Below are 26,414 nucleotides of genomic sequence, written 5' to 3'. Positions count from 1 at the left end.
AGAAGAAAAGCACCTGGGGGATGATAGGGTGACATAGATATGGGAAGAAGTGAGCATGGAACAGTGGGTTAGGTTGAGAGACAGCTGTGCTTGATGAAGAAGTGGGTCTTGAGAGCAAGTTTGAAGTTTGTAGAGAAGTGGAGAATTGATAGGGAGAGGTAGATAATTCCAGATAGAGAGAGCAGCACATGCAAAGTCTTGAGGTGGGAGTGGGAAGAAATAATCAGTAGGCAGGAGAGGTGGCATGTACAGTGTTTGTTGAGCTAAGAGGGAGAGTGGGAGTATAAATGGAGATAAGGACAGATTTGTAAATGAGAGAGGAATGGGTGAGTGCGAGAAGCTTGAACTGGATTATGGAGGGGAGCCAGAGTAGGGCCTACAGGAGAATGGAGGTATATTTTGTACGTTTGAGAGGGAGATGAGCTAGGCAGCAGCATTGAAGATAGATTGGAGTAGAGAAAGGTGGAAGTCAGGGAGGCCAGATATGAAGAGATTACAGTAGTCCAGTCTGGAGGGTCTTAATAGCAACCAGGGTGAGAATGGGTCTAATCCTGGAAATATTTTTGAGATAGAAATGGCAGGACTGGGAGAGGTACTGAATGTGGTTTGATAGAGAGGGAGGGGTCAAGGATAACTCCAAGACAGCGTACTTAGGGGCTAGATGAGATAGTTGTGCCAACAAAACTGTGTGAGGCTAGGTTATAAGGGAGGGTGGGAATATGATCAGATCAGTTTTACACATGTTAAATTTAAGAAAGTGCTGGGACATTCAATGAGATAGCAGAGAGACAGTTGGAGATACGAATGAGGAGAGAGGGGGAGAGGTCAAAGCAGGAAAGGTAGAGATGATGTTGGAAGTCAAAAGAGCCAATGAGTTCACCTAAAGAGGATGTAAAGAGAGAGAAAAGGAGCGGACAAAAACAGAACCTTCGGGGACACCTACTATTAGAGGAAGTGCGGGGGAGGTGGAGTCATGAGAGGAGACAGAGAAGGAGTGGTCAGACTGGTAGGAGGACAGCCAGGAAAGTGCAGTATCACAGAGACCAATGGAGTGAAGGATTAGCAGAAGGAGGTCCTTAGTGTCAAAAGCAGCAGAAGGAGGTCAATGAGAATAAGCAGAGAGTATTGGCCTTTGCATGTGGCAGCATGGAGATCATTGCAGACTTTTGTAAGAGCAGTTTAAGTGGAGTAAAGAGGCTGGAAGCCAGGCTGAAATGGGTCAAGCAGGGAGTGGGAGGAAAGAAAGGCGGTAAGGTGGCTGTAGACAATATGCTCATTTAGTTTGCAGGCAAAAGGGAGGAGAGAGATGGGTCAGTAGTTGGAGAGAGTGTTAGGACCAAGGGTAGATTTTTTAAGAATAGGGGAGACAAGGACAAGGAGACAGTGACTAATGAGAGGGAGAGATTGAGGAGGTGGGCAAGATGGGAACAGGCAGAAGGAGAGAGGTAGTGGAGGAGGCGGGAGTGGATAGGGTCAAGTGCCTTAATCTCTGGATTCAGGGGAAAAATAAGTCAGCGTTGGTAAGATGGTTGGGGAGGGGTGGTCAAGGAAAGGAGGGGACGGGTTGCTGAAGTGAGATATGGGTTGGGTGGGATGTGATGACGTATTGAGTCAATTAAGAATGGGATGTAGATGGTAACGTCAAGGACGGAGAATAAAGAGGGGAGTCCAGGCAAGGGTAGTCAGAGGATGGAGTTGACAGTGACAAAGAGACACTGGGGATTCAAATACTGGGAAGAGATGAGGTTCTTGAAATATGACTGTTTATAGAGGGAAAGGGCTACACTGTAGGATGAGAGCAAACATTTAAATGGAGGAAGTCTGCCTTATTAACTCCACTGTTGCTCTGCGTTTCATGACCATTTTTGTAGATATGTGGTGCATTTGAAATGCCAGGGTTGAGGTGCTAATCTGCGATGGTGAGTAGTGGTCACAGGAGCAATAGACTCAAGAGCAGAAGTAAGGAAGGCATAGTATGGGGAAGTGGCTTGTTCAGGGGAGGAGAGAGAGATAGAGTAGGAGAGAGAAGTGAGTCGAGCAGGGAAGTTAAGGAAACAGTGTCAATATCCCCAGTGTTACACTCAGTGATGGTAGCCTCAGGAGGTAGACATGGAGAAGCAGAGAGGGATAAGTTAAATAAGAGCAGGTGATGGTCAGAGAGGTAGAATGGAGAGTTGGAGTAGTGAGAAATATCACAACGGTGAGTGAAGACCAGATCAAGTGAGTGGCCGTTCACACAGGAGGGTGAGAATGTCTACTGGGAATAACAAGCAAAGAAGTGAGGTTAAAGCGTTTAGAGGTAGAGGATTCTGTGGGGATATCAATCGGGATGTTGAAATCACGTGAGATAATAGAGGAAATAGCTGAAGAGATGAAGTGAGGGAGCCAGGAAGTAAAGTGGTCAAGGAATTTGTAGGGAATACCAGGGGGCCGGTAAATGACAGCTACTTGAAGGTGAACAGGTTGGAAGAGGCATATAGCATGAAGTAACATATAGCAAGTTGGTAGGAGTTACCGGAGAATAGAAGGACCCCAACTCGACCACCTTGGTGACCTCCTGGGGGGTGAAGGTTCTGAGGCCTCCAGTGGCAAGAGCAGCGGGAAAAGTGGTGTCAGAGGGGGAAATACAGCTTTCTGGAAATGCTAGGAGATTCATGGATTTGGAGATAAAAATGTCATGGGTAGGGACCAGTTTATTACAGACAGCAGAATTAGTAAAGTGTTGGGCCCAGGTGTGTTTGCATACAAAATGCTATACTACAGTGTTTTCATGGAAAACACTGTAACGTGGCATTTCAGATGCATATAGGGGGTCATTCCGACCAGATCGCTCGCTGCAGTTTATCGCAGTGCAGCGATCGGGTCGGAACTGCGCATGCGCCCGAGCATGCCAGACGGCCGTCGTTGCCTAGCGATTGCCTCTGCCTGATTGACAGGCAGAGGCGGTTGCTGGGCAGGAGGGGGTGCAGTCCGGCCAACGCAGGCGTGGCCGGACCATTGGGGGGGGGGGGGAACGCGGCGGCTGTGTGACGTCACACGAAGCCGCTGCGACCCGGGCAGCGAAGAGGTTCTCCCGGCCAGCCGCAGGAGCTCCGCTGGCCGGGAGTTACTCCTCAAATGCAAAAGCATCGCCGCTGTGCGATGCTTTCGCATTTCTGCGGGAAGACGGGGGGGGAGCGCTGAAGTGAGCGACCCGCTGGATTGAGCCTGCTGGATTGAGCACCGGCGATACCGATGCACAGGGCTGCGCATCGCTATCGCTGGGGGGCATACACACGGCAGATCTGTGCTTAAAATCTAAGCAATCTAGTCAGATTGCTTAGATTTTAAACACGGATCTCTCTGTGTGTACCCCCCTTATGTGTTCATTTTATAGAGATGAGTTACAATAGGCCACAGGTTCTCAAACTCGGCCCTCATTACCCCACACAGTGCATGTTTTGCAGGTCTCCTCACAGAATCGCAAGTGAAATAATTAGCTCCACCTGTGGAACTTTTTAAAATGTGTTAGTGAGTAATTAATACACCTGTGAACCTGCTGGGTGACCTGCAAAACATGCACTGTGTGGGGTCCTGATGGCCGAGTTTGGGAACCTATGCAATAGGCCGGGTTTGGAACTATGGAGTGTTACTGCAATAGGAGGTGGTACAGGAAAAGTGGCCTGGGGACACAACATGTAAATCAGTGACAATACATGATCATGTAGTTCACCAGAAACAGGCAAAAAAACAAAAGCACATTCACTACACTATACAATGAATGATGAGATAAATATATGTGGTATCTGCATTACTGAATAGACCCCTTTGAACTTGTATCAAAGCAAATAAAAATTTGATGTCATAGAAAATATATGAATGCTCCGCAAGCATGGGAAAGTAGCTAAAAACCTGAAAGGGATTTTTTTTTATTTTTAATAATCCCTTTTAACCTACTGTACAGCCCCGCCAGTATATCCATCCTTTAGTGACATTTGGTTTTTATTTCTTGCAAAAAGGCAGCCACATAACTGCACTGTTTCTGAATTATAAATTGCATTATATTTCATTCAGGATTCTGGACAACGCTCTTAATGATCTTCCATTAGAAGAAGGTAGGGAACATTTTATTTGTGTTGACTATTCAGTGCATTGAATAGGGAATACATTTGCATTACTTCCAATAAATATAATTAATGAAAAATAGAGAGAGATATTTTTGCAATTGATGTTACCTGGAGTACATTTTTGATTCAGATTTTGCTGAAGGGTGAAGAAGGGCTGCTATTTGCTATTGGGGTGTTAAATGATCTAATATCAGTGAGCACCCTAATACTCCTGCTATGTTGTATAGGGACTTATATAGACAAATTGTTATCTGGATTGCGGGTGAGGGCTGAGATGCCGGCCTGTCAGCCTAGCAGTCCTGCTGTTTGATTTCTGCTGGAGATTAGCATAGATGTACATTGTAGAACAGTTGCTCTGCTCACCAGTCCATTGTTCTATTTACTAAAGATCTGTGTTTGAAACTAACAGGGTTGCTGGTACCCATATTGTGTTTACCTCTCTATTGTACAGTACATGGCTTACATGAAGAAGGTAATATGCCATCTTTGTAAAGGGAAGGAACACCTTTTATGGTTCCATGATTCATCTGTGTCTGTATGTACTTCATAAAGTCTCCATCCACTTCTGCAATATCCCTTAGTTTGAAAAATAAATACTTGTAAGGATTTGCAATACTTAATTTATTTTTTATTTTTTCTAATCCAACGTAATCTTAAACACGTTTTAAATGCATAATTCTAATGACAGTGTGTATATACCATTATTTTGGTCATAAGTCTAATTACCACATTTTCCAAAATCTCTAATACAGGGGCTAATTTAGGTTGGATCGCAAATCGCACAGAAAATGCGATCGCCTCTGCCTGTCAATCAGGTAGAGGCGGTCGCGAGGTGGGGGGGCAACAGGGAGGAGATGGAGCATTGCTGGGGTGGTGCGGGGTGAACGGGGGGTGGAGGCGTCATGTCGGGGGCGTGATCACGGCGGCTGCGTGACATCACATGCAGCCACCACGATGGTGAACACAGTGGTGGGGCTCCTCTGGGCGTGGCAAGGGGGGGAGGCGCCGGTCAACATGCTAAGCGGCCTTACCCAGGGATGGGCGGACCCCAGCATTGTAGGAAAAGGATAGCAAATTCTGCTAATTAGCAGAATTTGCTATCCTTACTGAATTAGGCCCACTGTCCTAATCAATTTCTGTCAGGATATCATTAGGCATCATACTCATTTAAGGTTATATATAGCAATATTATGCCAGCTGCCCAAAATTGCAGCATGTATGTTGTCATTTTAAAGCAGTAATTCCACACAGAAGCTTTTTTCTGTAAAATAATTTTTATTTTTTTTAATAAATCAGTCTTTTATTTTTCTTAGCTATCCTCCTACAAACGGTTTTCTACTATTCAAAATCTATTCAAACCGGGTGTGTTTCATTAAGTCGACCCTAACTAGGTCAACAGTCATCAGGTTGACCACTATTGGTCGACAAGGGACTAGGTCGACACCTGAAATAGGTCAACACGGTCATCAGGTCGACATGAGTTTTTAAAAAAATGTTGGTGTTGTTTTCTTCGTAAAGTGACCGGGAACCCCAATTAGTGCACCGTGTCCCCTCGCATGGCTCGCGGGCTTCGGGCAAGGTGGACAGGTTCCTATTCCCAATCGTAGTCCACGTGGATCGGAAAGTATGAAAAAGTAAAAAAAAAATGGAAAAAAAGTGAAAAACGCATGTCGACCTTTACATGCGTCGACTTTCCCAAGTCGACCTACTGACCATGTATGTCGACCTAAAGCATGTCAACCTAATGATTGTCGACCTAAGTGTGGTCGACCTAAAGATGGGATACCATTTAAACCAAGAATTTGCCTGTGGTTAAAGTGATAGTCACATGACACAGTGGAAACTCTGTGCAATTCTAAATCATTAATAGTATCCTGAAGAAACAAACCAAGCAAAAAAATGTTTATTAGAAAGATTCTTCTGCCTGTCACAGTGATTTATAAAAAAATAAAATATATATTTTTTTTTTCATGGGATTGCTGCTTTACAAAGGAAACTATTACAGATTTGTATTTGGGGTAAAATATCAAATATTTGACTCTTAGTAGAGTAGTGACTGGGTATCTGAAGTCTATTTAAGATAAACATCTATTATGTTTAGTGTGCTGTAAAAATGTAGCCACAAGTAGGAAACACTCCATACAGTATGTCCTGCTGCTTTTTTCATGAAATGTAACAAAAATTTGTGGATCTTAAATATTCATCACTTTTTTTTTCATTTCTGCAGGTTGAGCACGGCAGATAAGGGCAGAAGACCACAGCATCTTTCAAATGAGGTACAAATTAATTAATTAATTGTGTTACCTGACAATCCATTGAAAATTGACGTTATGGAGAGTCTATTAATTGTAACAACATTTGAAAGAAAACTGCCATTGTATATTTCTTGATGTGTGATAAAGAGTAGGAATATTCAACCATTTAGTCATTGTCCTGTAATCCCAAAAGAGGTGGTTCCCAATAGAATATATAGTCTGAGTACCATTATGTAGCCCTTATCTGCTACTGGCAAATGTACAAATATATTTGCTAGATAAATTGTCACGACTTTGCAGCAGTGCAAATCAAATATGTCTGTGAACGATGTCATTATGCGATATGCCGTTCATCGGCTTATTGAACAACATATCACTTAGTGTGTACCCAGCCTTGCCCAGCCATATTTTGGGGTGCACCTCCCATAGGCAAATATAAAAAATTCTAGTAATTGTACTAGTAGCAGGGAGACGCCCAATGACCCAGGAATAACCCGGGTTGGTCCGGGAAGGATCAAGGTTACAGGGCAGTGTGAACGGGTAACCCAGGTCGCCCAACCCGGAAGTCTAGTTCACACCAGAGGAAGAGCCACAGCCCAGGTGCTTGGAGATGATGTCTTCTCCAAGTGCCGGCAGAGGTAAACATGGCAATATCCTGTGTCCAGCCTGCGGTGTGAACTGGTATGAAGCCACAGTTACGCAACTTAAAGCCCAAGTTTAATTAACCACGCTGGACCCGGGGTTTCAGTCTGAAAAGGGTATATTAATCCCTTGAAAGTTTTTTCTTGGAAATGTCCTGTTTTTCAAATTTTTTTCAATTGCAGAATACAATTTCAATTTTCTGCCTCTTCAGTGAAAGTCTTACCATATGTCTTCATAGTTTCTGCATTTACTGGTTTAGATTTAGCGAAGAGGAGCATTTGAAATGCAAAAGAGTATTTTATAGTCAGATTGATAGTATCACACTTGGTGTGCATTGTCGCACCAGTTCAGCAATAAATATCCCTGGAATATATTTTAAATACAGTATGTTGGTAATTCTGTGTTTCCCAGCATTCTCATGGTTGCAGCGTTCAGAAATATTTTCTATTGAAAACTGAAAAAAACAGTTGTGAGCATTGCATATCTGACAGGAAATGTGACGGTTAGAGCTAGTATTAGTAACAACAGCCCTAAGGAGAGAGGCACATTATAATGCATGCTTTTACACGGTCGTGTCACACTATTATGACCACCTCCTACATTTGACGTTGGCAGCGCGTAGCCCATGAAGTACGTCACGTGTTGTGCGCTGGCTTGGTCGGTATGTAAGGTGTGCGATAGGCCGTCTGCACACATATCACTTGTTGCTGTCATGGGTAAAAGGGGCGATTTATCCGAGTTGCAAAAACGGCTGATTATATCTGCTTTAGGGCCAAGGGCGGCAGCATTTCTGAAACAGCGCAGTTTGTGAACTGTTCGTGTGCTGCTGTGGTGAAGGTGTATCATGACTGGACAAATGGCACCATTGCGAATAACCAATGTGGAGACTGTGGAGCATCACGTGCCATTGATGTGGGAGGTGAATGTCGGCTATTAAGGTGCTTGAGGGCCGACCGACACGCTACCCTGGAGCAGCTCACTGTCAAAATGAACCTGGGGGCTGCCAGATGTGTGTCTAAAATGACAGTTGAGTCCATCTAGCTGCTGTCTGTGCTGCACACGGCGGTTACTCTGGCTGTTAGCTGGTGGTCACAATAATGTGACTTGACCATGTATATATGTATGTATGTACCTGATGTACAGGGAGACATATGAGCCAGCTGCAGACCTCAGATCTCATTGTGAACGTTATTTTTACCTGCAAAAGTTTTATCTAATTTTCCACTGTGATATGACTATACTGCAGTGGTCCACTGTGTATGCACAGGTCTCCAGGAACATGGCGCCCACACCCTGTTCCTGGGGACATCTCAACTGTGCATGTGTAAATCACTAGGAAAACGTCTGCCACGCCATTTCTCGATGATTATTGCGTGTAACACTGCCTGCTATGGGACTTCGGAGGAGTAAGTATTATTATATGGGTGCAGGGAGTGCATTGTGGGCCCCCTTGGACCCAGGGGCCAGTATTCATGCACACCATTCTCCCCTTATAGATGCAAATGCATATGCAGAAAATCACCATTTGCACCAATGAACAGAGATTCTTTAGAAACCAAGAGATCAAGTTCAGAATCAGGTCATTAATGTGGCCCCAGGCCACCTTTCTACTCACTTCTGTACATTATAGTATAATATTAGTAATGTAATACTATTAATTTATTACATCCTTAAGTGGCACTTGTCATCTAGCATTTGTCACGCTGCTTTGCTGACAGGGCTTGCTGTGAGTAGTAATTGTAGTTCAACAAACTGTCAGCTCTTCTAGTGTTCCTGAAAGATTCATGTGTTTTATCATGATCTGAAATGCTTGCTTGGGCATTTTATTGGCCAAGCTCTCTACAATAATATTTATATGCTGGTTACATTGCACAGGAATTTGCAAGTAGCGAGCCAAACGTTGATTGAGAGTGACCTTTGATATCACTTAAAATAGTACAATTTCAAACAGCATCCACAAAGTAAACAAAATGTAAATGTTCTACATGTGAACTGCAAACAGAATGTCATTTCATTTCAAGCGAAGTGATCATACCCAGCTTCCACGAGGTTTAAGTAGTCACAGAGCACCTCAGACATATAATGAGGGAGCTGCAACTCAAAGTCCTATCTTGGGCTTTGTTAATACAGCATTTATGATGAGGTGTAGACAAGATGGGGAATGTCTGTTGGACACCAGACTTTTTCATTATTTGCTTTTGCAGAAAGAATTAATTTGGTGATAGTTGTAATACCGCTTTCAGATCTCCAATGCCAGATCCCACCCGGGAATTGGAAAACGGGTCCTTCCCGGGTGGGATCCAGCATTGGAGACTCTCCTACCCCTTTAGCTAGCTGTCCGGCCCGGTTGGTTGCCACAGCGGGGGGAGGGGGCGGAGCCTGAGGCGGCGCTGGGAGATGAGCTCATCTGCGCACCCCCTCTCCCTATCTAGTAAATGGGTCTCGGGTCGCACTGACCCGGAAATCCGTTAACGCAGCCACTGACCCGGTATTCAACCCAGGTATAACACTGCTTATAACCCAGGTTGAATTACCGGGTCAGGCGACCCGGGAATTCGGACTTGGCGCTTTCACACCGCACACTGACCTGCGTCGACCCGGCAATATGCCGGGTTCGATACCGGGTTATTTGTGCAGTGGGAAAGGGGTATAAGTGAACATCATGGTTACCACTTGCAATTGCTACAATGTTCCAGAAGTGAATCAAACAAGTTCTCATGTGTTATGGGCCCTACACACTGGCCGATATTTTGAAAGATATGAACGATCTCGTTCATAAATGAACGAGATCTCGTTCATATCTTTCAGTGTGGAGACTTAAGCGATGAACGATGCGCGTCCCCGCGCTCGTTCATCGCTGGTCTCCTGTCGGCTGTGCATGCAGGCCAATATGGACGATCTCGTCCATATTTGCCTGCACGTCTATGGAGCCGGGTGACGGGGGGAGTGAAGAAGCTTCACTCCCCCCGTCACTGCCCCCCCCGCCGCCGGGTCGCTCGTCGGCCGTATCGGCCGTCGGGCACCTCGGCCAGTGAGTAGGGCCCATACGACTATTACCATCTATCCAATGTCAAAAACTATTGCAGTTGACATGGGCTGCAATCAAGTGATCCAGTTCAGACCTCTGTTTTTTAGGAACTTACGGGGACATGTACTAAGCAGTGATAAAAGTGGAGAAGTGAGCCAGTGGAAAAGTTTCCCATGGCAACCAATCAGCATTGACGTAACATTTATAATTTGCATACTATAAACACATACAGAGCAGCTGATTGGTTGCCATGGACAACTTCTCCACTGGCTCACTTCTCCACGTTTATCACTGCTTAGTACATGTCCTCCTTAACCACAAGATCCTTTATGCCAAGGGAAAACCTCCCAAATGTTTCTGAAGGGAGTTTTACCCTGTTTAGACTCAAGCCTAGAATTTCTTCAATCTTTCAAAGTGTACCACTGTTGCAAATGTATACTTTTGTAAGTGGCCTCAAAAGTGGTCCTTTATAGGGACATAATATCAATGATATCCACTAAGTATTTTAATATTGTTCTAGTGCTTTTTGTTATTTGTAATTATGCACAGCTAATGCTTTATAATCATTTATGAATTTTTAACTCTATAAATGCCATTTTATGGCATGTTTCCGGAAGGGACATTACTAGGGAATTGCAAGCGGTGATGTCTAGAATGGCACCCTGCAGTCATGAACTGTAGCACCGCCAGAGCGTCCTTTATACAGGCACCTGCAGCCTGTACACCCTCCCTGGAGTGTAAGTTCTGGTCAGCACTGCACTTACAGTGCTGCTGGCCCCGCCCCCTCCAAGCTACATATTGTTGTCATGCACGCAACGTCATTACATCAAGTGCTCAGGAGGCGAGCCAGCAAAGGCATTTGTGTCCTGTGATGTAGCAGGTTTTCAGTTACTTAAAATACTGAGAGTTATAAAGTGTGAGACATTTCTAGTGCAGCAGAAGAATTCAGGGGGGCATAAAAGTAAATATTGAAGGCACAATTCAGAAAGTAAACTTTGCCTTTAAGAGCAATATATTCATGTGCTATAGGGACTAGTGCTTGTACCAGTGACGTGCCGTGGGGTGAGGCAGGTGAGGCAGAGCCTTTCCTGTCATACTAAGGTTTGTGCCACAGTTTTGACTGTATAAAGTATATGAAAAATACAAAGAATTTGTTTTAAATCTTCTTTGTATTATTCTAATCATTTTTATAGCCAAAACTCTGGAGTAAAAGTCTATGGCGCTTATCTTTTCTGCACATCTCTGATCAAAACTCTTAAAATTTCCAGGCGTTTATACTGCTGCACCTGTGTATAATGGCTAGATGTACCCTTTGGCTCATATATTGCGTGTAAATATGGCTCTGGTGCTAGCCAGTGCCTCCTGAGCTATTTAGCTCACCGCACGTCCCTGACATGGATCACGTCCCTGTCTTGTACAGACTTGAAGGGTCTGCTTCCTTATCACTAGGAAATGTTGTTTCTTACTGACTGCACAGTCAAAATAAAGCAGTGTATGAATTACTACATGTAATAATAGCCTGCATACCTCCCAATATTGCATTTGGTGTACCTGGGTCAATAGTGTGGTTACCTCACAGGATGGGTGTGGTTACATGATACATCATAAGGGGCGTGACAACAGTGGAGTTGTAGACACACCATCTGGGGGCATAATTTATACATCTGAAACGCTAGGCCGTCATCAATCCTCCTGCCCTCAGAACACCTTTCCATTGTTGCTTGTACCAAAGGCGTGTGAGTGGGGTTTAAGGAAACAGGTGAAATCCTAGACAATAAAAATGAACAACTCTAGGGTCTATTTACTAAGCCGTGGACGGATATAAAGTACAGCCAATCAGCTCCTAACTGCCATGTCACATGCTGTGTTTGTAAAATGAAAGTTAGGGGCTGGTTGGCTGATATATTATCTCTGTCCACTTAACTCTGTCCAAGGCTTAGTAAATAGACCCCTCTCTCTGTTCGGTATAAAATCCTTGGCGAAAGCCCTACATAACACTCCCAACCTCCAATTCATGGCAGAACAGGACACGTTGCTGAGGTTTGAAGTTCCAATGAGTTCCACTGTTGCTTTGTCATAGAGGGCCTAATTCAGACCTGATCGCAAGGGTGCGTTTTTTGCATCCCTGTGATCAGGTAGTCTACTCTACAGGAGAGGGGGAATTTCCTTTTGCAGGTATGCGATCGCATATGCAGAGAGCTGCACAAACAAAAGTTTGTGCAGTCTCTGCACAGCCTAGAACTTACTCAGCTGCTGCGATGATCCTGGACGGAGCTGACGTCAGAAACCCTCCTTCCAAACGCCTGGATCCTCCTGTATTTTTCCGGACACTCCTCTAAAACGGTCAGTTGCCACCCACAAATGGCCTCTTCCTGTTAGTCACCTTGCAATCGGCCGTGCGATCGCTTTGCTCGCACCATCCCGTCGCTGCGCACCGATGCGGTTGCGCATTGCGGTGCAGACGCAGGCGCAGTTCAGACCCGATCACCCGCTGTGCGAAAACGCGCAGCAGCGATCGGGTCTGAATTAGGCCCAGTGTTGCTTACATTTTTGCTTCACATGATAAAATCCTAAGATGCCTTCTCACAGTGTGTAGGTTACAGTGCCCTTAAACTATACCTCCCAATTCTCACAATTTAAGTAGGGCAGTAACAACACAACAATTAGGACTTTTGGGGGGAATATACTAAGAATCAATTTTGGGCGAGGTTAGAAAGCACTCTTAATTGCTCCTTATTGATCCCCATCTCCGTAACGTAAATCACACATTTACTAGCAAGCGTTTTCACATGCGTCTTTGTCTTAAGGTGGTGAATGTTGTCATATTTTGGTATGCGCTTTTTGTGTTAATTTGTGGTTTTAGCAAGGGAGTTCACTTCACAAGTCACATATGAATACGATATAATCAGGGCCGGTGCTAGGGTGTTTGGCGCCCCCCCCCCCCTGCAAACAATAAATTTGCGCCCTCCCATATTTTACAAAGGGATAGTAGTGCTGTTTATACACATAATGTCCCCAGTAGTGGCGCCAGTTATACACATAATAGCCCCTGTAGTAGCGCCGGTTATACACATAATAGCCCATGTGGTAGCGCCGGTTATAAACATAATAGCCCCTATGGTAGCGCCGGTTATACACATAATAACCCCTGTGGTAGCACCAGTTATACACACAATAGCCCCTGTAGTAGCGGCAGTTATACACATTATAGCCCCAGTAGTAGTGCCGGTTATATATCATGCCCTCAGAAGTGCCATTTATACAAATTATGCCCCCCTCCACCAGTGGTACAAGTAGAAAAAATGTCTTAGTGGAACTGTGTGTGTGCGCCTTTGGCGCGAGTGCCAAAAAAATGGGTGTGGCCAAATGCCACATGGGGTGTGGCCAAATGCCACATGGGGTGTGACCAAATACCACATGTGGTGTTGCCAATGAAAATGGGGGCTTGATACACATATGGGGGGCCAGATACACATAGTACCCCAATAGTGCCAGATACACATATGCCCCCACTGTGCCAGATACACAAATGCCCCACAGTGCCAGATACACGAAGGCCCCACAGTGCCAGATACACAAATGCCCCACAGTGCCAGATACACAAATGCCCCCAGCAGTGCCATATATGCCGCCACAGTGCCAGATACACCCCCACTGTGCCAGATACACATATGCCCCCAGTGCCAGATATGCTCCACAGTGCCAGATACACTATGCCCCATAGTGCCACACACATATACATACACACACATACTGTAGATACACACACACACACACACACACACACACACATATATATATATATATATATATATATACATGCACACACACACTTTCTCACTCACGCTCCTTCAACATACTGTACCATCTGGCTGGCTGGATTTGTAGCAGTTTCTGTCCTCTTCAGCCTGGTCCTGTGTAGCTCCGCCCCTCAGCGCCATTTAGCTCCACACCCTTTTTCGACCAGAACTCAGGGCACTGACAGACACTGCAGGGGGTAGGGGGGAAGCTTCAAGCTGTCGGGGCCGCTGCCTGTCAAACAGTGTGACAGGCACAGCAGCAGCAGCAGGGAGCCCAGGCGCAGCAGCTGGGATGCAGAGCAGGGAGAGCGCCTCTCCAGTCAGGCGCCTACCTGCTTTGCATCCCTTTGCTGAGTGAGTAGCGCCGGGCCTGGCTATAATGGCAGTAGAATGCCTCACAAGACATATGCCAACAGAAAGCTATTTGCATCTCAGTTTGCACCACAAGTGGCATAATAATTTACATCACAAATCACACCCTAATTCGCACCTCAAGTCGCCATAAAGTGAAATAAACACATTCCAACCTTCTGGTTCCTCTGTTCTGTTTCTTGTTCCTGGGCCCTTTCAGTCAGCTGGTGCAGGCCACATGAAATCACTGCCTGCATCCAGGCTACTTCATAACCTACTACTCCCATGGTTGAGAGCAGCAGGTTACTTGGTTGGCTTTTATTAGCATTTTAATTGGTTAAGCATTAATTAGAATGGTTTTCACATGTCGCTTTCTGAAAGTGGTGCATTGATGTGTGTTCTTTGTGTGATTTTGGTTGGGCTTTGGATGGGACTTAGGGGAAAAAGTTGTTCTCATGTCTGTCAACATGCTAAAAAAAAACCAGTGCATTTATTTAGGGCCCGATTCAGACCTGATCGCTGTTGTGCGAATTCGCAAGGTGGCCGATCGACTGCGCATGCATACGGATAGCAATGCACATGGGTGAGGCAAACTGCAAAAGAATCCAGCGACTTTTTTGATCGCTTGGCATACACAAGTTGATTGACAGGAAGCGGACGTTTGGGGGTGGTAACTGGCCGTTTTCTGGGAGTGTCAGAAAAAACGCAGACATGCCCAAGTATTTTCAGGGAGGATGTGTGACGTCTGCTTCGGCCCAGAACAGCCTGTCGCTATCGCACTGTAGGAGTAGGTCTTGGGTTTTGCACAGACTGGATAAAACATTCGATCGTGAGTGAGTTGCGAATGGATTTGCAGCTGACCGGCGTACACAGACATTTTTCGCAAGGTGAACGCAGACTTGCACGGGGCGGGTATTCACTCTGTTTGGGGGGCGACTATGTGATCGCAAACCTCTGCAAATTTGCAGATGAGCGATCATGTCTGAATCGGGCCCTTAGGGCATTGAGGTGCAATTTTGTTTCAAATTTGTGTGTATTTGCAAAGACGCTTCTTAGCAGATGTGCGATTTACACTGATGCCAATGTTATTTTGATGATGTTTGTACCTATGTTGATTTGTGATGATTTGGAGAGCGAAGTCGCATTTAACATGCAACTTCCATGCAAATTGATCCTTAGTAAATTTGTCATTAGCAAAATTGCGTCTTTTTCACACAAAGAAACAGCAAATTCAAACCTTTAGTAACATTGCTCCCTTGGAGTCTGAGAGGTTTGTCTCACTCACTGATGCTAGAGGTGCATGCAGCGGTGAAACCCCTGCAGCCAACGGAAGCTTTTGCGCAAGGTGAATAGGTGGGCACCAGCGGGGTTGCCAAGAAGTGTGAAGGAAAACTGGCAACTTTAATCCTGGGCCTTTCATCCGCTGCATCACCTCCACCAAGTGCAGGAGTTCTGTGAGTGACACAGGTAAGTCCTTTACTTCGGGGACGGTGGGGTGGTAGCGCACATTTGGATAATCAACGATGGTAACGGAGTTTCTGCCTCCGGTCTTCGTGACTAATCTTCCATCATTGGGAGTGCAAGAAGTTTTTAAGGAGTGTTGGGGGCAATGTTCAGAAGCATTATGCAGGCCCTCGGGATGTATTGCACTTTAGTGTGATATAGCAATGTCATACCTCCCAACTGTCCTGATTTTCGCAGGACAGTCCCGTTTTTTGGGGACTTCCCCACCCATGAGCTGCAGTGTCCCGCGGTGGTGGGGCAGTTGGGAGGCTCCTGCACTCGCTGCTCGGAGGTAAATAAACGCTGTGTACATGCACTCAGCGTCTATTCAGTGAAGACAGAGGGACTGGGGGCATGCCTGTGGCTCACACAGCGCTGGTCATGCCCCCTTTAGTGATGGCAAAAGGGGACATGACTCGCGATAACCGCACTGCCGCAAGACCATTATCCCTTTCATTTAGGCCATGCCCCCTTTTCGGACGCACGCGCTTCGTGCGCTCAGGAGTCCCACTTCTCAATACTTAAATGTTGGGAGGTATGGCATTGCCCCCAATGTGAGTAGGTCCATTTCTTGGTGGCACACCACTGCAGACTGTCCCAAAACATACAATTAAAATGTTGGGAGTCATACTTTACAACCAAAACGGCCCTACACTACAGTCAGACCTAAAATTTATTTATATAAGTGGATGTAATACATTTGCAGTATATTAAGCAGATTTACAAATTGCTGATATTTTAATGGAGACAGGAATAGGATTATTTCAGATGAGAGTAGTTATATTCTTTTTACAGAATCATCGTCTTTTATTGGTTTCCAAGGAATATTGTTACTCATACTTGATTGTTTGCCAGGGTCAACTCTGCCTCTCAGTTTTTCTCCCTCGATTTATTTATTGCCTTTCAATAACGTTTGGACATATTTATGGTTTGCTAAAACATGATTGTTATTTTTATATTAAGCAACTTAACATAATTCACATATGTGTAGCATACGTGTGTTTATTTTATAGTCTTTAAAGGATAGACATTCCACACTTTATATTCAGTTTGGGGTTTTTATTCCGTTGAAGTTATACACAAGATGTAACCTAGGCTTTTCCTAAAGACGAAATCCATATGTTAGTATTATGTGTTTCTGGGGGACTTTCTGCACACTTGAAATGAAATGAAGAATTAGCTATTGTGGTCCAGGCAGTATTCAGCATGAATGTTCTCCTAGGAATATTGAGTGTACACACCCTAAATAAGAGCTTGTGTGTCTAATACATATAGATAACGCTACATCCATTATTTGTGCTGTGAAAAATAGGTGATTGGTAAAGATAAAATTGCTAACCTAGGCATGTTTCAATAAGTTTCCTACAGGCAGAAGTACTGCTACCCTACACAATGCAGATTTTTCAAAAAATGGCTCTGAAATTAATTTTGAGATTAATCATATACAAAACAATCTAATACCAAGCTATATTTTAATTGCAAGCTCTTAATGTTCTCTGAATTGAAAATAAAATAGTTTGCCATATCCTCATTGTCACTCCCCTGGTGGTGTTCTGTGTCAGTTCAGTGACATCATTATAACAACCACCAACATGGGGCAGTGAAGGGGAGACCAGTATTAGCACTGTTACTGTATATCCATGTAAACTGGCTATATAGAAGTAGTTCTGTTTCTACACAGACTTAATTTATATTTAATAGTAATTCATTTAGCAAAACATTTTGCAATTAAATAGAGTTTTTTTGCATAATCTAGGCCAAGGTTATGGGTTTACCCACCATGTCCAGGTAACCTCATCATCGGGTAAGTCCTTAACATAAGGGTTCAAGTCTAGGGCATGGGATACCCCCAAACCAGCCCAACCAAACTACCCCAAGGAAACACATTAATGAAAGATAGCAAGTGAAGTGTGAAAGAGTATTACATACAGTTCACTATATATCACACGGAATGAGCCAAAATTCACAATATGCCACACAGTATGAGCCAAAATTCACAATATGCCACACAGTATGAGCCAAAAGTCACAATATGCTACACAGTATGAGCCAAAATTCACAATATGCCACACAGTATGAGCCAAAATTCACAATATGCCACACAGTATGAGCCAAAATTCACATTATCCCACACAGTATGATCCACAATTCAGGGACAGGAAGAGAGAGTGACAGCAGAGACAGAAAGAGTGACAGCAGGGACAGGGAGAGTGACAGCAGGGACAGGGAGAGTGACAGCAGGGACAGAGAGTGTGACAGCAGGGACAGGGAGAGTGACAGCAGAGACAGGAAGAGTGACAGCAGGGACAGAGAGAGTGACAGCAGGGACAGGGAGAGTGACAGCAGGGACAGGAAGAGTGACAGCAGGGACAGGGAGAGTGACAGCAGGAACAGCAGGGACATGGAGAGGAAGAATGACAACAGGGACAAGGAGAGAGAGAGTGACAGCAGGGACAGGGAGAGTGACGACAGGGAGAGTGACAGGAGGGACAGCAGGGACAGGGAGAGTGGCAGAGGGCCAGCTGGGGAACATTACCTGAGGAGATGAGCAGCGGAGGTGCGGAAGGGTCTGTGGTCAGCGGCTGTGCAGAGGTGTAGTTGGCGGCGGCAGAGGAGCCCATGGGCAGCAGCGGTGGCGGCGGTGAGAAGAAGGCCTTCGGTGCAGCGGCAGTGAGAAGAAGGCCTTCGGTGCGGCAGTGGTGAGAAGAAGGCCTTCGGTGCGGCAGCGGTGAGGTCCCTCTGGCGGCAGGCAGGTGGCAGAGAGCCTCACAGGTCTGGCACTCAAGAGGTCTGGCAGGGACGGGAGCTGCAAGCATCCTTAGTGCAGCAGGCTGCCCACTTCCCTCGCCTCCTGCTGCACACTCTTTAATTTAATTTAAAAAAAACGACTTCTGGGTTCAGTGGAAATAAGTGCTGGTATGCCATGCCGCTGTATACCAGCCCACTTTGACCACTGGATGTAGCCACGCTCATCCATCCTGCAGCTTCGCGTATATGCGGAATCCAGGTGCGGCAAGTGTGCCTGCGACTAGGATGTGCGAGTACATCTAAGTACGCACGCCCATAGGAATATATGGGCACCGTACTAAGGGGGTCATTCCGAGTTGTTCGCTCGCTAGCAGATTTTAGCAGCATTGCACACGCTAGGGCGCCGCCCTCTGGGTGTGTATCTTAGCTTAGCAGAATTGCGAACGAAAGATTAACAGAATTGCGAATAGAAAATTCTTAGCAGTTTCTGAGTAGCTCGAGACTTACTCCTACACTGCGATCAGCTCAGCCCGTTTTGTTCCTGGTTTGATGTCACAAACATGCGCTGCGTTCGGCCAGCCACTCCCCCGTTTCTCCAGACACTCCCGCGTTTTATGCTGGCACACCTGCGTTTTTCTGCACAATCCCAGAAAACGGTCAGTTTCCGCCCAGAAACACCCACTTCCTGTCAATCAAACTCTGATCACTCCAACGATGAAAATTCTTCGTTCGGACGTGAGTAAATCTACTAAGTTTTGTGCTAAAATACTTAGCGCATGCGCACTGCGTACCATGCGCTTTTTTGCCTTAATCGCTCCGTTGCAAAAATCGGCAACGAGAGAACAACTCAGAATGACCCCCTAAGTCACACCCGCATGTATGCCCATGTGTCCGCAGGGCCGGTTCTAGACCTTGTGGCGCCCATGGCGGAAGTTTCCTTTGGCACCCCCCCCCCCCCCCCCACGACAGACAGGCAAAACAGGTGTAGTGCGTGCCTTTGGCGTGCAGCATAAATAGGGGCGTGGCTTCGTAGGAAAGGGCATTGTCCACATAATAGTACCTATTTACATTACTCGGCATAGCAGTGTCCGTCAGTCACATTACACCACCAGGTGTGCCCCCAATAGTTGTGCCCCAGTAGATTTTCTCCCAGTAGATGTGCCCCCAGTAGTTGTGCCCCATGCAGATTTGCCCCCTGCAGATGTGCCCGCTGTAAATTTGCCCCCAGTAGCACCGCTTACACACACAAATTAAAAAAACAACCACCCAATACTCACCAGCCCTCCGTCTCTGGCCGCCTGCTTCTCGGATCTATGGGAGAGACATCATGATGTTTCTACCATAGCGCCGCACAGACACTAGAGGTCAATTAGGACTTCTAGTGTCTGACAATGGTGCCGGCTGCAGCGGGCGCCCACACAGCCCACAGCGCCTGCTGCAGATGGAGACTGTGAGGTGTGGGTGGTGCCTGTGGGGTGACTGCGCCCACAGGCCGCAGCGCCCTGGGCACAGGCACAGCTTGCTCACTTCTAGAACCACTCCTGTGTGTCCGAGTTGCAGGATAGATGAGTGCTGCCCATTCTGCTGAAGTAATGTAAGTGTGCTGTTAATAATCTTTATGTGTATATACCTGTTTATAGAATTTTAGAAGTATATATACATACAATGGTGACTACACAGGTGATGATAGTCTATTGATTAAAAAAGCCCTTTGAAGCGCCGCAGGATAATATGGAGATGGTGTGATCCTGGGGTGAAAATGAGGCTTGGTTTTAACTGAGGACGGAAGCCACTGAAAACCTCCGTTCTATGTAAGATAATAACGAGGCTTGGAGCACGGCGCACGGTGGATGTGCGCACGCAGGACAGGAACAGAAAGACGATGCTGGCATTTAAGCCTGTGAATTGGCTCCATACACACTGAGGAAGCCGCTGAGGTCAGATCAAAGCGGAGAAACGCGTATGTGGATGACCGTGAGTTCATAGCCGGCCGGCTCAATTGTTGAATAGGAAAACTCTGTGGGCATAACTGCTTGTTGTATGCATAACTGCAACTAACATCTTGGCACCCGGACACCAGTGCTAAGGGGATTAGGGAATGTGCTCCCAGATCTGTGTGCTTTAATAATTGCCTGCTATCAGAGACTGCCTTTTAACAAACACTCCTGCTTTAAATAGATTACTAATCACAAGCTTACAACTGCTGCTTTGTCTTTGCATTAACCAGTTCTCGGGACATTTCTGCTATTCTACAAAACCCCATTTGTGCAGGGGTATAGCAACTGAATTATATCTACACTTTGCTGCATTTCTAATTAGTCCTGTGGACTTTTGAATACCTGCGTAACATTGCAGGGACGCCTGCTATGTTATATGAGTCACCTGTGAATGGATGCAAGAATCAGATTAATATCTCTATGTGTTTAAAAGCATAATATTTTGATATATGTGTTAATTTTATGTTAGGAGTTATTGAATACACTAACCAGTATTCTAATTGTTTTATCTATTAAAACCGGCCGGTAATTGGGGGAATTTTTTCTTTTATATTGTGATAGTGAATAAATGTCTCATTTTCGATGATATGCGCAGTTCCATTCTTTCCTTTTTTTGATTTACTTAATTGGGGTTAGAGAAACCAGGCCCTAGGAACGTGCGGCTACCATCCAATACAATCATTGGCGCCCAATTGTGTTTTTTTCCCTCCGAGAGGAGGCAGCCAGGTCGGAGCAGCAGGGGCATGGCGATGATGCAGGATTATGTTCAGGGGCAATGCCGATAATATTGGCATTGCAAGGCAGGTGGCGGGGCCAGGATGACGCAAATCGTGTCATCTGACCCCCAGACCGCCCACTTTGAACTGCGCCGCCAAGGGTTTGCTAGGGGATGCCGGGGGGGTTGTGGGTGATGGGCGCTCGACCGGGAGACTTGCCCACTCTTCCGGGAGACTAGACAAGTATGAATCACTTCCTGCAAAAGTGGGGACCAGGCAACAAGATAAACCCTAGTGTGCTACCCTGGCTTACCACTCATTGTGTAATCATAGGACCATTATCATCATCGCACAGATATTAGCAGCAGTCATACAGGCAAATATTTGTATAACATAAAGTATCAGACTGTTTATAGGGTAAGCAGGGGCAGAATAGCCTATCTCCCTCTTGCCCCTATTTACACACCCTGAAAGGATCAATATTTTAACCAACATGGGTGGAACCTTGCAGATTTGGGAAGGACTTAATATGTCCCAATGTCACATGTCTGAATGCTGTGAAGTGGATCATCCACCAGCTCCAGCCTCCCAGGGCACACTTTGTTATCTCAGAAGGTTTAGAGCGGGTGCTTCTTCTGATCACGTTCGACTTTGAAAAATCCATAAAAGCGATACATGCATTAGCGCATGGGTCTTCAAACTGTGGCCCTCCAGCTACTGTAGACCTACACATCCCAGCATGCCCTGCTACAGTTTTGCTATTAAGGCATGCTAAAACTGAAGAAGGTCATGCGGGGATCTATAGTTCCACAGCAGCTGGAGGGCCGCAGGTTGAAGTCCCATTCATTAGCAGAACACCCACAGTGTATTGTTTTCTTTTGGGAGTGTCCCTACAGCCAAGGATGAAACAGTTATAGCTTAATTCTGGAAAATCCCGCTTACACCATCTATATATAAGGTTATAAATAAAGTCCAGTTTGCCTACCAGATGGACAGATATATCATTGTCTGGAACTTCATCTATAACACAATGGTTAAAATGGCATGAATAATACCCCGTTTCCACTAGCTCTAAAAACACGGGTAAATGTGCGAGGGCACGCATTTACCCGTGTTTTTTCTTAGTGGAAACGGCCCCCCCTGCAAATTCCCGGATCAAGTGATCCGGGAATCTTACCCGGGTAGTTTGCCGGGTTGAACACGTGTTCAACCCAGCAAGCTGTGTAGTGTAAACGGAAGCCATGTCGCTCCCGTTCACAGTGAATGAAAGGGCGGCACTGGGAGATCATGTGATCTCCCAGCGCCGCCCCTGATGCATCAGCAGCAGCATCACCAACCCGGCAATATGCCGGGTTGGTGGAGCTAGTGTAGAAGTGGGCTGTAGCACGGGTCGCAGCCGTGTCAGGCTCCCGGCTGCGACCCGTGCAACATGTGGAAAAGCGGTATAAGTAACCACAGGGGAGGGTGTAGATATGTTATTTGGGGACATATAATTTCATTCTACTGAACTATTGCACCCCCTATAAAACCTGGCGAGGACCAAATCTTTGATGGTTACATGTAAGCTACAGGTTTAAAAGAAATGGGACCCACTACACATTTCTCTATCGTCCTAGTGGATGCTGGGGTTCCTGAAAGGACCATGGGGAATAGCGGCTCCGCAGGAGACAGGGCACAAAAAGTAAAGCTTTTTCCGATCAGGTGGTGTGCACTGGCTCCTCCCCCTATGACCCTCCTCCAGACTCCAGTTAGATTTTTGTGCCCGGCCGAGAAGGGTGCAATCTAGGTGGCTCTCCTAAAGAGCTGCTTAGAGAAAGTTTAGCTAGGTTTTTTATTTTACAGTGATTCCTGCTGGCAACAGGATCACTGCAGCGAGGGACTGAGGGGAGAAGGAGTCAACTCACCTGCGTGCAGGATGGATTGGTTTCTTGGCTACTGGACATCAAGCTCCAGAGGGACGATCACAGGTACAGCCTGGATGGTCACCGGAGCCACGCCGCCGGCCCCCTTGCAGATGCTGAAATCAGAAGAGGTCCAGAATCGGCGGCTGAAGACTCCTGCAGTCTTCTAAAGGTAGCGCACAGCACTGCAGCTGTGCGCCATTTTCCTCTCAGCACACTTCACACGGCAGTCACTGAGGGTGCAGGGCGCTGGGAGGGGGGCGCCCTGGGAGGCAAATGTGTACCTATAAAGGCTAAAAATACCTCACATATAGCCCTAGAGGCTATATGGAGATATTTAACCCCTGCCTAATTTTTCTAAATAGCGGGAGACGAGCCCGCCGGAAAAGGGGCGGGGCCTATCTCCTCAGCACACGGCGCCATTTCCTCTCACAGCTCCGCTGGTCAGGACGGCTCCCAAGTCTCTCCCCTGCACTGCACTACAGAAACAGGGTAAAACAGAGAGGGGGGGGCACATTTATGGCGATATTTTGATATAACAAAGCAGCTATAAGGGAGCACTTATTATAAGGCTATCCCTGATATATATATAGCGCTTTTGGTGTGTGCTGGCAAACTCTCCCTCTGTCTCCCCAAAGGGCTAGTGGGTCCTGTCTTCGTTAGGAGCATTCCCTGTGTGTCTGCTGTGTGTCGGTACGTGTGTGTCGACATGTATGAGGACGATATTGGTGTGGAGGCGGAGCAATTGCCAAATATGAGGATGTCACCCCCTAGGGAGTCGACACCAGAATGGATGCCTTTATTTATGGAACTACGGGATAGTGTCAACACGCTAAAGCAGTCGTTTGACGACATGAGACGGCCGGACAATCAATTAGTGCCTGTCCAGGCGACTCAAACACCGTCAGGGGCTGTGAAACGCCCTTTGCCTCAGTCGGTCGACACAGACCCAGACACAGGCGATGACTCCAGTGGTGACGGTGACGAATCAACCGTATTTTCCAGTAGGGCCACACGTTATATGATTTTGGCAATGAAGGAGGCGTTACATTTAGCTGATACTACAGGTACCACTAAACAGGGTATTATGTGGGGTATGAAAAAACTACCTATAGTTTTTCCTGAATCAGAAGAACTAAATGACGTGTGTAATGAAGCGTGGGTTGCCCCTGATAAAAAGCTGATAATTTCAAAGAAATTATTGTCATTATACCCTTTCCCGCCAGAGGTTAGGGAGCGCTGGGAAACACCTCCTAGGGTGGACAAGGCGCTAACACGCTTATCTAAACAAGTGGCGTTACCCTCTCCTGAGACGGCCGCACTTAAAGATCCATCAGATAGGAGGATGGAAAATATCCAAAAAAGTATATACACACATGCAGGTGTTATACTACGACCAGCTGTAGCGACTGCCTGGATGGGCAGTGCGGGGGTAGTTTGGTCAGAATCCCTGATTGAAAATATTGATACCCTGGACAGGGACAATATTTTACTGTCGTTAGAACAAATAAAGGATGCATTTCTTTATATGCGTGATGCACAGAGGGATATATGCACACTGGCATCACGGGTAAGTGCTATGTCCATTTCGGCCAGAAGAGCTTTATGGACGCGACAGTGGACAGGCGATGCGGATTCAAAACGGCATATGGAAGTTTTGCCGTATAAAGGGGAGGAGTTATTTGGAGTCGGTCTATCAGATTTGGTGGCCACGGCTACAGCCGGGAAATCCACCTTTCTACCTCAAGTCACTCCCCAACAGAAAAAGGCACCGACTTTTCAACCGCAGCCCTTTCGTTCCTTTAAAAATAAGAGAGCAAAGGGCTATTCATATCTGCCACGAGGCAAAGGTCGAGGGAAGAGACAGCAACACGCAGCTCCTTCCCAGGATCAGAAGCCCTCCCCGGCTTCTACAAAAGCCTCAGCATGACGCTGGGGCTTCTCAAGCGGACTCGGGGACCGTGGGGGGTCGTCTCAAAAATTACAGCGCGCAGTGGGCTCACTCGCAAGTAGATCCCTGGATCCTGCAGATAATATCTCAGGGATACAGGTTGGAATTAGAGACAGATCCACCTCGCCGTTTCCTGAAGTCTGCTTTACCAACGTCCCCCTCCGAAAGGGAGACGGTGTTGGAAGCCATTCACAAGCTGTACTCTCAGCAGGTGATAGTCAAGGTACCTCTTCTGCAACAAGGGAAGGGGTATTATTCCACTCTTTTTGTGGTACCGAAGCCGGATGGCTCGGTAAGGCCTATTCTAAATCTGAAGTCCTTGAACCTGTACATAAAGAAGTTCAAGTTCAAAATGGAGTCACTCAGAGCAGTGATAGCGAACCTGGAAGAGGGGGACTTTATGGTATCCTTGGACATCAAGGATGCGTATCTCCACGTTCCAATTTACCCCTCACACCAGGGGTACCTCAGGTTCGTTGTACAAAACTGTCACTATCAGTTTCAGACGCTGCCGTTCGGATTGTCCACGGCACCTCGGATCTTTACAAAGGTAATGGCCGAGATGATGATTCTTCTTCGAAGAAAAGGCGTATTAATTATCCCATACTTGGACGATCTCCTAATAAGGGCGAGGTCCAGAGAACAGCTAGAGATGGGATTAGCACTGTCTCAGGAAGTGCTAAAACAGCACGGGTGGATTCTGAATATTCCAAAATCCCAGTTAATGCCGACAACTCGTCTGCTGTTCCTAGGGATGATTCTGGACACGGTTCAGAAAAAGGTTTTTCTCCCGGAGGAAAAAGCCAAGGAGTTATCCGAGCTTGTCAGGAACCTCCTAAAACCAGGAAAGGTGTCTGTACATCAATGCACAAGAGTCCTGGGAAAAATGGTGGCTTCTTACGAAGCAATTCCATTCGGCAGATTCCACGCAAGAATTTTCCAAAGGGATCTGTTGAACAAATGGTCAGGGTCGCATCTTCAGATGCACCTGCGGATAACCCTGTCTCCAAGGACAAGGGTGTCTCTTCTGTGGTGGTTGCAGAGTGCTCATCTATTGGAGGGCCGCAGATTCGGCATACAGGATTGGATCCTGGTGACCACGGACACCAGCCTGAGAGGCTGGGGAGCAGTCACACAAGGAAGAAACTTCCAGGGAGTATGGACGAGCCTGGAAACGTCTCTTCACATAAACATTCTGGAACTAAGAGCAATATACAATGCTCTAAGCCAGGCAGAACCTCTGCTTCAGGGAAAACCGGTGTTGATCCAGTCGGACAACATCACGGCAGTCGCCCATGTGAACAGACAGGGCGGCACAAGAAGCAGGAGTGCAATGGCAGAAGCTGCAAGGATTCTTCGCTGGGCAGAGAATCATGTGATAGCACTGTCAGCAGTGTTCATCCCGGGAGTGGACAA

The 26,414-nt window shown here is 46.3% G+C and overlaps 1 protein-coding gene across 6 annotated transcripts in view; it reads left to right on the top strand.

The window, feature by feature from the left end:
• The window catches only part of THRB (thyroid hormone receptor beta), a 589,925-nt gene that overhangs the window by 360,896 nt on the left and 202,615 nt on the right, over positions 1-26,414 (top strand). For all 6 annotated transcript variants that reach the window (XM_063922223.1, XM_063922218.1, XM_063922220.1 and 3 more), the window contains one exon: positions 6,334-6,382. The gene's annotated coding sequence lies outside the window, so the exon portion shown is untranslated. The remainder of the gene's footprint in view (positions 1-6,333; positions 6,383-26,414) is intronic.

Source organism: Pseudophryne corroboree, chromosome 5 (assembly GCF_028390025.1).
Source record: "Pseudophryne corroboree isolate aPseCor3 chromosome 5, aPseCor3.hap2, whole genome shotgun sequence".
NCBI classification, from domain to species: Eukaryota; Metazoa; Chordata; class Amphibia; order Anura; family Myobatrachidae; genus Pseudophryne; species Pseudophryne corroboree.
Note: the sequence above shows the minus strand (reverse complement) of the source record. Positions and strands in the feature narration are given on the sequence as shown.